The following is a 9,624-nucleotide window of genomic DNA, read 5'->3' on the forward strand; positions in this document are numbered from 1 at the left end:
CTTTTGCCGGTTTTTGGAAATGTTTTGCTACTTCCTTTTTTGCCACTCTTTTGTTGCCGATTGGCATCCACACAAGCCGGCTTTCCTTTTTCAAATGCAGTTGTCTGCCTTCCGTTGTTGCTTGTACTGAAGGGAGTTCCTTTTGCTTTTGTTTTGGTATCCAAATGCGAGTGACATTGGGTTATGGCTAAGTATTTTCTTTGGGATCCATATTTGTTTTATGCCCTTGGTTTTTGGTTGAACCATCTACTTCATTGGAATTCGTTTGTTGCATTGTTGTTTGTCCACCATGGCATTTCTATCCTTCCGCATCCATACTTGTTTCCCTTGTTTTGGTAACCTAGATCTTTGCATTGCGGCCGGTGACTTCGTATGTCTGTAATTAGCATGGTTGACTTTTACCTAATTGTTGGTCTCAGATATCATGTTGTTCTTTAATTTCATTTTTGCTTTTGGCCCTGTTTCCAGTGATTGCATGGCTTGCAACTGATTATTCTGGTATTGCTGAGCAAAGGCTATCACCTGTTGTTCATGTGCATGCTGAATTTTGACTGCCTTTGCATTCCAATCTATCTGCACCTTGGCATGTTGCTTCAAGGTATTAACAAGTACATAATCACCTGTTTTGAACTCTTTAGTGCGCACATGTTTGTCAAAAAATTCTTTTTGTCTTCTCTTTTTAGCATAGATTGAAGCTACAGCTTGTAAGCGGAGTTCATCTAGATTTTCAAGATCATCTATTCTTGAAGAGAGCTCATGCCCTGTCCATTCTAAGCGTTTTGCTACTCGTAGAGTTGGAATTAAAAACTCTATGGGTAGTATAGCATTTAGGCCAAACACCATGTTGTATAGTGTTGTTCCTATGGATGTTTTGTAAGCTACCTTGTATGCCCATAGTGTTGAGTGTAGCTGCTGATCCCAATCTATTCTTGATTCTGACACTATTTTAGTGAGAACCGTGCATAGTGTTTTATTTGTGGCCTCAGCTTGTCCATTGGCCTGTGGATGGTATGGTGCAGATTTCCTATGTATGACCATGAATTCCTCTAGCAGATATTCAATGACTTCATTGAGAAAATGTGTCCCCCGGTCACTGAAAATTTCTATTGGTAACCCATAACGTACAAAAACATTCTCATACAAAAATTGTGCAGTGGTGCGTGCATCAGCTTTTTGTGTTGCCTTGGCTTTGACCCATTTTGTGAGATAGTCTGTAGCCATAATGACATATTGGGTATGGGTGCGATATGCAGGGGGTGAGATAGGTCCCACAAAATCAATGCCCCATTTTGCAAATGCTCTTGCTCCCATCATTGGCCGTAATGGCATTTCATCTCTTTTTATTGGCACCTTGGTGCATTGACATGCGTCACAACGCTTTACAAACTCTTCAGCATCCATGTGCAATGTAGGCCACCAAATTCCTGCGGTTAAGACAATTTTTCCCGTCTTATCGCCCGAAAATGGCCTCCACTTATTCCGCTATGTGCATGTTCTAGAATTAGCAGGTATTCGCTTTCACTTGCACAGATTCTAAGCTAATTTTCCTTTCCTCGCTTATAGAGTTGGTTCCTAATTAACTGAAAGTCACGAGCTTCCAGATCTATAGCTTTTTTCCGTGCTCTTGTGATGTTCTCAGGGAACGTCCTGGTGGTTAAGAAGTCAATGATATATTGACTCCATGCAGGTGCAATGTTTACCTGAAACAAAGTTGCGTGATCCACTGGTCTTTTGGCACTACATATAGTACAATTGGTAACATAAGAATGTGTGTCCGCATACATAGTTGTCCAATAAACCCCTAACTGTTTCAGTCTCTGGTGTGTTTTCACTATTGAACAATGAAATGCACAATCCTGAACATGTGCTTCTTCAAGGTAGCACTCGAATTCTTTCGGATTTATACATAATCGTAGGATTTGGTCCGATCCAAGATGATACAGCCGTCTTGCTATCAACTGGAAGTTTTTTGTTTGTTGTTTGGATCTGTTTTCCGTATTATCAAACTCACTTCCAAAGGAAAGAATGCTAACAATTTTCTGAGACCATTTGGGTACCATTTTAATATTGAAAAGATAAGCATCTGGTATGTCATCATCTACTCCTTCAAGAGCTTCCCCGTTGTGTATCCTCAAAAGATGATCTACTCGTAGATGGGTTTTACCCTTTTTGACCACCACTGTGAAGTCAAACTCTAGCAATATAATAAACCAACGTACAATCCTCCCTGTATTGCATGGTTTATTTACCAGATACAAAAAAGCTTGATGATCTGTGAAGAACACAAATTTGTTTGCAAGCAAATAATGCCAAAATTTCTTTACAACATAAATCATTCATAACCCTTCCCGCTCGGTGGTTGTGTAGTTCTTTTCCGCACTGTTTAGTTGTCGGCTCGCATAGCAAACCGGAAAATCCAGTGTTCCGTCTCCAGGTTGAGCCAGAATACTCCCCATGGCATATGCAGAAGCATCAATGTGAACATGGAGTATCTTTTCCCAATCTGGTGCCTTCAGTACAAGTGTTGATATAAGGTTTTCCTTTAGCTTTTGGAATGAAGTTTCACACTCCTCGGTCCAATCGAAATTGACTAGCAAACTATACAGAGGTTGTGCGATAACCGCATACATGTATATAAATCTTCGATAATATCCACAGTGTCCCATGAAGGATTGCACTTGTTTCGCATTAGTAGGCCTGGGTAGGTCTACTATGAGTTTGAGTTTTTCTAGGTCAATGGTTATGCCATTTCTTGAGACAATGTGTCCTAAGATGCGGCCTTGCTTGACCATGAATACACACTTTTCCGGGTTAAGACAGATTCAATATGTCCTGCATTTTTCAAAGACCTTTTGCAAATGGTCAATATGTTCCTCTCGTAGAAGAGAGTGTACACAAAGATCATCCATGTAAATTTCTAAGAATATTCTTAGGTATTCCTTGAATGCGTGAGTCATTAACCTTTGGAAGGTAGCTGGGGCATTAGTTAAGCCAAATGGCATAACTCAATACACATAAATCTCCCATTCTGTGGAAAATGCTGTTTTGTGTTGATCCTCCCTTGCTATTGCCAGTTGGTTGTATCCTGAAAACCCATCCAGAAAGGAATAAGCATGTTTCCCGACCACTCGCTCAAGTACATGTTCTATGATTGGCAAGGGATAATTATCCTTTATGGTGGCTGCATTTACCTTTTTGAGGTTTACACACACTCGCAGTTTTCCATTCTTTTTGGGAACTACCACAATGGGTGACACCCAATCTGTATGTTCGATTTCATAGATGAATTCAGCTTCCATCAGTTTATCAATCTCCTCTTTTATTTGTTTAGCAAATGTGTCATTATAAATAGAAGGACATTGTTTGCTAGGTTTTGCATCCGATTTCAAAGGAATTGTATGTTGGCATATCGATGGATCAACTCCTTTGAGGTCTTTATAGGACCATGCAAACACATCTTTATACTTCTTGAGGAGTTGTGTTAGCCGTTCTTCCTCTTCAGGCTCTAAATCGTTGGCTATATAGACCGGCTGAGGCTTTTCACCTGGTCCTGCGAGGTCTATCCTTTTTGCATTTTCTGGCCCATCGTAAGATTCTTGGTTGGTTCTTTCCCTGACTGGTGGTGTCATGATGATTTTTATGTCCTGAATAGTAAATTTCCGATAGTGTGACGGTACATTCATGTTTTCCTTTTCTGACTCGATTTTACCATCACTATCTTCTTCAGTAGTCCATATCTCACGTAAAGACCGTTTCAGTTCTTGGTATTTCTGTTTACGCTCCAATTTGGTCCACTCTTGGTCTTTTGCTGTTTCTTTTTTTTATTTTTGAGATTTTTGTGATTTTGTTTCTGTTTTAGCTTTTTGTACCTGTTTTATTTCCTCTCGCGTTCTTTCTTTTCGATCTTTTGAGAATCTTCCTGATATGTGATCTTTTACACAATCCTCTGCTTTTACAAGCATCAAATAGTGAGTTTTACCTTTTATCCTGGGCATCGGGTTCTCTCTCGCTTTGTTTCCTGCTCGTTTCCTCCTATAGCGTTCCTGGCGTCTAGGGTGTTGATTAGCAAAATCATAAAACTTGACATTCTCGGTTTCCCTTCCACGCTCACTTGAGGTGTCTAAACACTCATTATCTGCATCATCTTTTTCTTCCAGATGTTTAGAGGAGTTATAAAACTCTTCTTGTTCTGGTGGTTCTACCGTCTCATCTTCTCCTAGTATAATGCTTACCATGTAATAGGGTAGCACATCATAGTCATCCTTATCGCAAAATTTTGTTGTTGGACTATCTATAATGGTACAGACATCCAATGTTGCTAGTATGTGTTCCCATTCTAGAGGTTCCAAGGCATCTTCAGGGAAAGGTTCCGGAATATACTCTTTGTCCTCAATTACTCTTTCTAAGACGCATTCCTCTCTTCTTAAGCTTCCACAATGTGAAGCTCCGCACATCCATAGCTCTTTTGGTTTCCCTTACCATGCTGGGAGTTCTGATCCTGCTACTGTAGCTGAATCAAACTCTTCCATAGGTGTTTGGTTCACATCTTTGTAACTATGGTCTTTTAGGTGTATTTTAGTGTTTGTCTTGCCATGTCTGAGGTATATGTAGTCATAACCCCAATCTTGGATCATCTTCAATTGTCGCATGAATGGTCGTCCCAAGATGATCTCATAATTGTTCTTTTTGTCGAAATCGACTATTGCAAATAATGTATACTCATACTCAATTCCGCACGAAGTGACAATCACTTTTTCTAAGAGTCCTAGAGGCTTCTCCATGAACCCATCTGCCAATTGCAATTTCATTCTAGTAGCCCTCAAAGCTGGTTTTTCCCATTTTTTCCAGATTTCCTTGGTGGCGATAGCAACTCCCGCTCCACTCTCAAGAATAGCTTTGGAAACTACTCCTTGAAATTCTACTGGTAGAGTGGTGTTTCCATCTTCTCCCTCGCAGTACTCTCCAACCTTGTTCAATGGTACTGGCCTAGTGTTTAGTTGAGGCCTGTCCAACTCTTTGATCCCTTCCTATAGCTTCAAGGTGGGGTCTTTCACTCCAAAATTTTCTAGGATTTACCTACTGTGGTCCACATGTTTGGCCGTAACCTTAGGAGTTCTGCTTATGTGATGGTGCATGCCACTAGAGTGGACAACAACTCAATCAATCCTTGCAAATCCATCACCTTGTTAGAAGAAAGTCTTTGAGATGGGATTGCTCTCACCTCCGACTTGGCTTCGTACTCTCCTAGGTAAGAGGGTAAAGTTTTCAGCAAGTCTGGTTGGCTGTGCCCCAAACTAACTGATCCTTGGTCTCCCCCTTGTGAATGTATCTCAAAGTTCATTTGTGACCTTGCCTCAAATTCTTCAATAGGAGGTAAGGTTACATTCTTTCTTTTCTCGTGCTATTCATGTGGTTACTCATCCTATTAGCCTCGTTGGCCTCACGGATTTGCTTCCACAGATCGTCTAGACCGTTACAGTCCTTACCCATTTCTGCCAATGTTTTAGGCTGGAACCCGTCACTTGCCTCATCTGTGGTATTTGGCACTATGATAGGCTCTCCTCTGGACTCATAGGCATTAGTGAGTCTTTCCTTTGTTTCTACATGTTTCTCTAAAGTTGGTTGGATAGGGGTTGGAGTTGGTGCCTCATGCCAATTTGCAGGTTTACCCAGCGTGTCTTCCATCAATGATTGAGTTGTTTCTATCATCTTTTTACACATTTCCAACCTCTGTTTTTCTATTTCTGCATATGGATAGGTCATCCACCTTTGCTCCTGGGTTTGGTTCTTTTTGAGTCTAGCTTCATAAGTGTCCGCCCATGCCTCCATTGGCTATGAACAACAACGTTCATTCATCTAAGCTATATCTTCCTTCTCCTGCTGCCTGTGCAACAGTTGGTGGTCCTGTATTTCCCATCATGCTCCATGGTTCTGGTGTTGAGGGCTCTTCCGGTGGATAATAGACAGGGTTTGCCGCATATCCATTGGGATCTTCATAATATGCATGCATAGGCACCAAAGCCTTATCCTCAGATTCAGTTATGGTTGGTGTATATCTTATACCAACTGGTCATAATCCTGGTAGGGGTGGTTGTTGCCCCAATACCGGTTGTGGTCTTTCGACACCTACAGGTCCTGGTAGGTTGCCTGCTTGATACCTGAGCATCGGTGGAACTTGAGGAGAAGCTACCGGAGCTTGGGGAGCGTAAGGTCTCTCTCTCACATACCCCTTGTTATAATAACATTCCTCGGTCCCATGGTTTGTCCATTTTTGTTCAATAACACACCACTTGGGCTGTTTAGCCTGGGGTTTGGCATACAAGTTAATCTTTTTTAGCACTTCATCTACAAGCTGCTCTTGGTTTACAGCTACTTCTCCTTTCGGTGCTGTCTTAGAAGACTTGCTTCCACTTTGTTGTGAAGATGAATCGTCGTCAAGGTCCTTGAACTCCCCCTCTTTGTAGACCGCACAATTGTCCACCAGGTAAAGAGCCTCCTTGGTCAACTCATTCAACGTCGTGCTACTCTTCATATGTAAGTCTTTCTGGAGATCCGCATTCCTTAGTCCTTGGATGAATATCACCATAAGTCTGGAATGGGTTGGCAGTTCTTCAACAAGACAGAACTTAACATATCTTTTTAGTCTTAGGGCTGCCTTTCGTACGGATTCTCCATCTTTCTGTTTGAATTTATGGATTTGTGAGACGATATTATGAGTTATCCCCCTTTGTGAGAATTCCTCGATAAACTGGTCAAACACTTCATTCATAGACTCAAAGTCTCTACGCTCTATAGATTTAAACCAAGTGGCAGCATCATCCTCTAGGGTTAGTCCAAACCCTGCAAATTGGGTAGGGAAGTCTAACACCTCTTCGGCTCTAATTACACGCACAAAGGCCGCTACATGATCTCTTGGGTCTCTGCTTCCTGTGTATTTCTTGTTTACCCATTTTTGCACTTGAGAAGGTCTAATTCTCCGATGGTCTACAAACCGCATCATTGGATCTCCACGTCTTAATCAATATACCTCCTTAGGTCTTCTGTAATAGGCTGGTTCCTCTCCCAGTGGTGCTCCTAAGCCATAATTTCTAACGGTTCTCGCTGGAGGTGGTTCATCTCTTCGAACTCGTTCTATGGGTGGTCCTCCAGGCTCCGTTGACCCTTGAGTCTTTGGCTTACTTTCTCCTTGATACCTTGAATAGAGTGGTGGTTCTTGCAAATCCCTTAGCCCTCGTGCGGCCTGATAACCATCTCGGTTTCGATCTTGTTCCATTGTAGCACTCTATCGAAGCCATGCCTGCAATGATGGCTGGTTTGCCATTTGGTTTTGATTGTTGAATGCTTGCGGTCGGGTGGAATGTGAGGTAGCGTCATACTCATCTGAAAAAGGATTCGTTGACTTTCTTGGGGTGTAGGTGGCTCTTGGCACTTCTTCAGGGGCATATGCTGATGCTCATGGACCTGTTGCCCTTTCTACCTCCTCTGGGAGAATACGTTGGCATTCTCACTCGTATCTATCAACAAAAACTATACCCTTCCCCATAGCAGTTTCATAAGAGAATAAGTAAAGAACCTTGTCTTTGCTTAATTCGTTTATGTATGGTTCTTTGCTACGAAAGTAAGAGACTATACCCTCACTCTCATGCTTGTAGATTCCCACGTTCTCATTATAAGTTGGAACCCTGGTTATTTTCTTATCATACATAAAAATAGCTCCGGGTCGATCAATGTTCGGTGGCGGTTCTTGAGCTTCTGAAACCAAGGGTTGGCTAACTATCAGATAGTGGTTCCCTTTTCGTCTCGGAATCTATCTCCATCATCATAGACTCGGATTATCTCCAATCTCTGAGCTGGCCTCTCTTCGATACAAATGCACTTGCGTCCTCGATAGTCAGAATAGACTAGGGCTCCCCTCAAGTTTGTTCCCTCTAAGAATATCACAGTGAGCTTGGAATTATTCAAACGATTCAAGGAGGTGCTTCCTCCTGGCATTGGGCCATCATAGGTGAAACCTCCTGGCTGTTGACTACCCATCATGAAGAAATATTTGTCTGACGAAGTGTCAGTATCACTACCTTCCTCAATAATTGGTGCTAGCGGATCTAGCCTTGCCTGAGTTACACTCTCCTCGGTGGACACTAAGCTACCTTCGTCACCTGCCACCTTCTGGTTTCTAACAATGTATCTTCTTGATCTTAAATTCATCAAACTTATCAATGCAATTTATCACAAATCCAACCACTCACCTGGCAAAGGATCAGTTTCTGCACAACCTCTTGCTTTGTTGCCGAATATACCTGTACACAAGCGTTTAATTTCGGCAATCGAATCAAAGCATTTATCTGCTAGAGGTTATGTTAATAATGATTGGTATAACTGGAGAGTTAATCTCAACCATTACTGTATTTTATACATTGTTGATGTTCTGGATTACGTCTGCTAATCTGAAACTGTACTTCCCTCGGATGTTGGTCAATTTACGCGAAAAAGTCTGAATTCAGTTTTGCTCTGTCAAATGGGCATACAAGGTCCAAATTCACTTCTGAAAGAAGTTCTAGAACCCTTAAGCCAAGTGAAATCTCACTGTCTATGCCCAGTCAAATTTTCTCTTCAGTAGGCCCCAATAGACATCCTACGCGTAGGATGTCTCCTGCTTTATTTTGCCTCGATTTTTGTACTATGGTTTCCCCTCGATGTGCTGAGTCTACAACTATTTTTACTTTTTGATTTGGACACCTATAAGCTGGTCGATGAGTTAGAAATTTGTTCCGACAGCCTGTTGTTGATCTTGATCAGCCTAATCGACTCCAATTTGGACCAAAATTGACTAGGAGGCTTGCCTTAGGCTATCCAACACCTTGCTATGCTCTCAGTCAAAGTCTGGCTTCAATTTCTTGCTTTAGACATCCTACGCGTAGGATGTCTTTTTCATCAAAATGGCTTCAAACTCAAAGCAGGGGCTCCCCTTGAGTTGCTAATCACTTTGGTATACTCAAAATTTGGTTTGGAGTCCAAAATCACACAGAAGACATCCTACGCGTAGGATGTCTTTTTGGCCTGTTTGACCCCAGACTTGTCCCACAGCTTCCCCTTGCTGTCAGTAACCCAGTGGTATGCTTAGATTTTGGTTTGGATTTCAAAAGTTCCCAATTTTAGCTGTTCTTGCCTTTTTCAGTCAAAAGTGCTAAAGTTCGCTTTGAACCCAATTTTCTCACCCAAATGAGGTGAAACCCCTCTCAGTCACTGAATATATCATGCAAGACATGCTCATGCAGCCATCTTATGGTTTTGGTCTCAAAATAATGTTTTGGCACAAATTGGGTAGGATGTCTGGCAATTTCCGTCTATCTGGCCTTATCCTGTCAAGATATGGTCAAATTTTCACTTTCGAGTTGAAATTAGGGTAAACCCTACCTTCTGAACACACTGGTCAACCCAAAATCCCAAAATTCCCCCCATATTAGCTTGTAGACATCCTACACGTAGGATGTCTCCTGGCTTGAAATTAATTTTTTTCCTAACAGAAATGCTCCTGATGCTCTGTAGATCTAACTTTTGGACTTCACTTAGGCTTTCAAACACACTTTTGCGTCTTTTTGGGTCTTTTACAAACTTGTGATGACT

Source organism: Adiantum capillus-veneris, chromosome 20, assembly GCF_014529385.1.
Source record: "Adiantum capillus-veneris isolate H3 chromosome 20, ASM1452938v2, whole genome shotgun sequence".
Taxonomy (NCBI): domain Eukaryota; kingdom Viridiplantae; phylum Streptophyta; class Polypodiopsida; order Polypodiales; family Pteridaceae; genus Adiantum; species Adiantum capillus-veneris.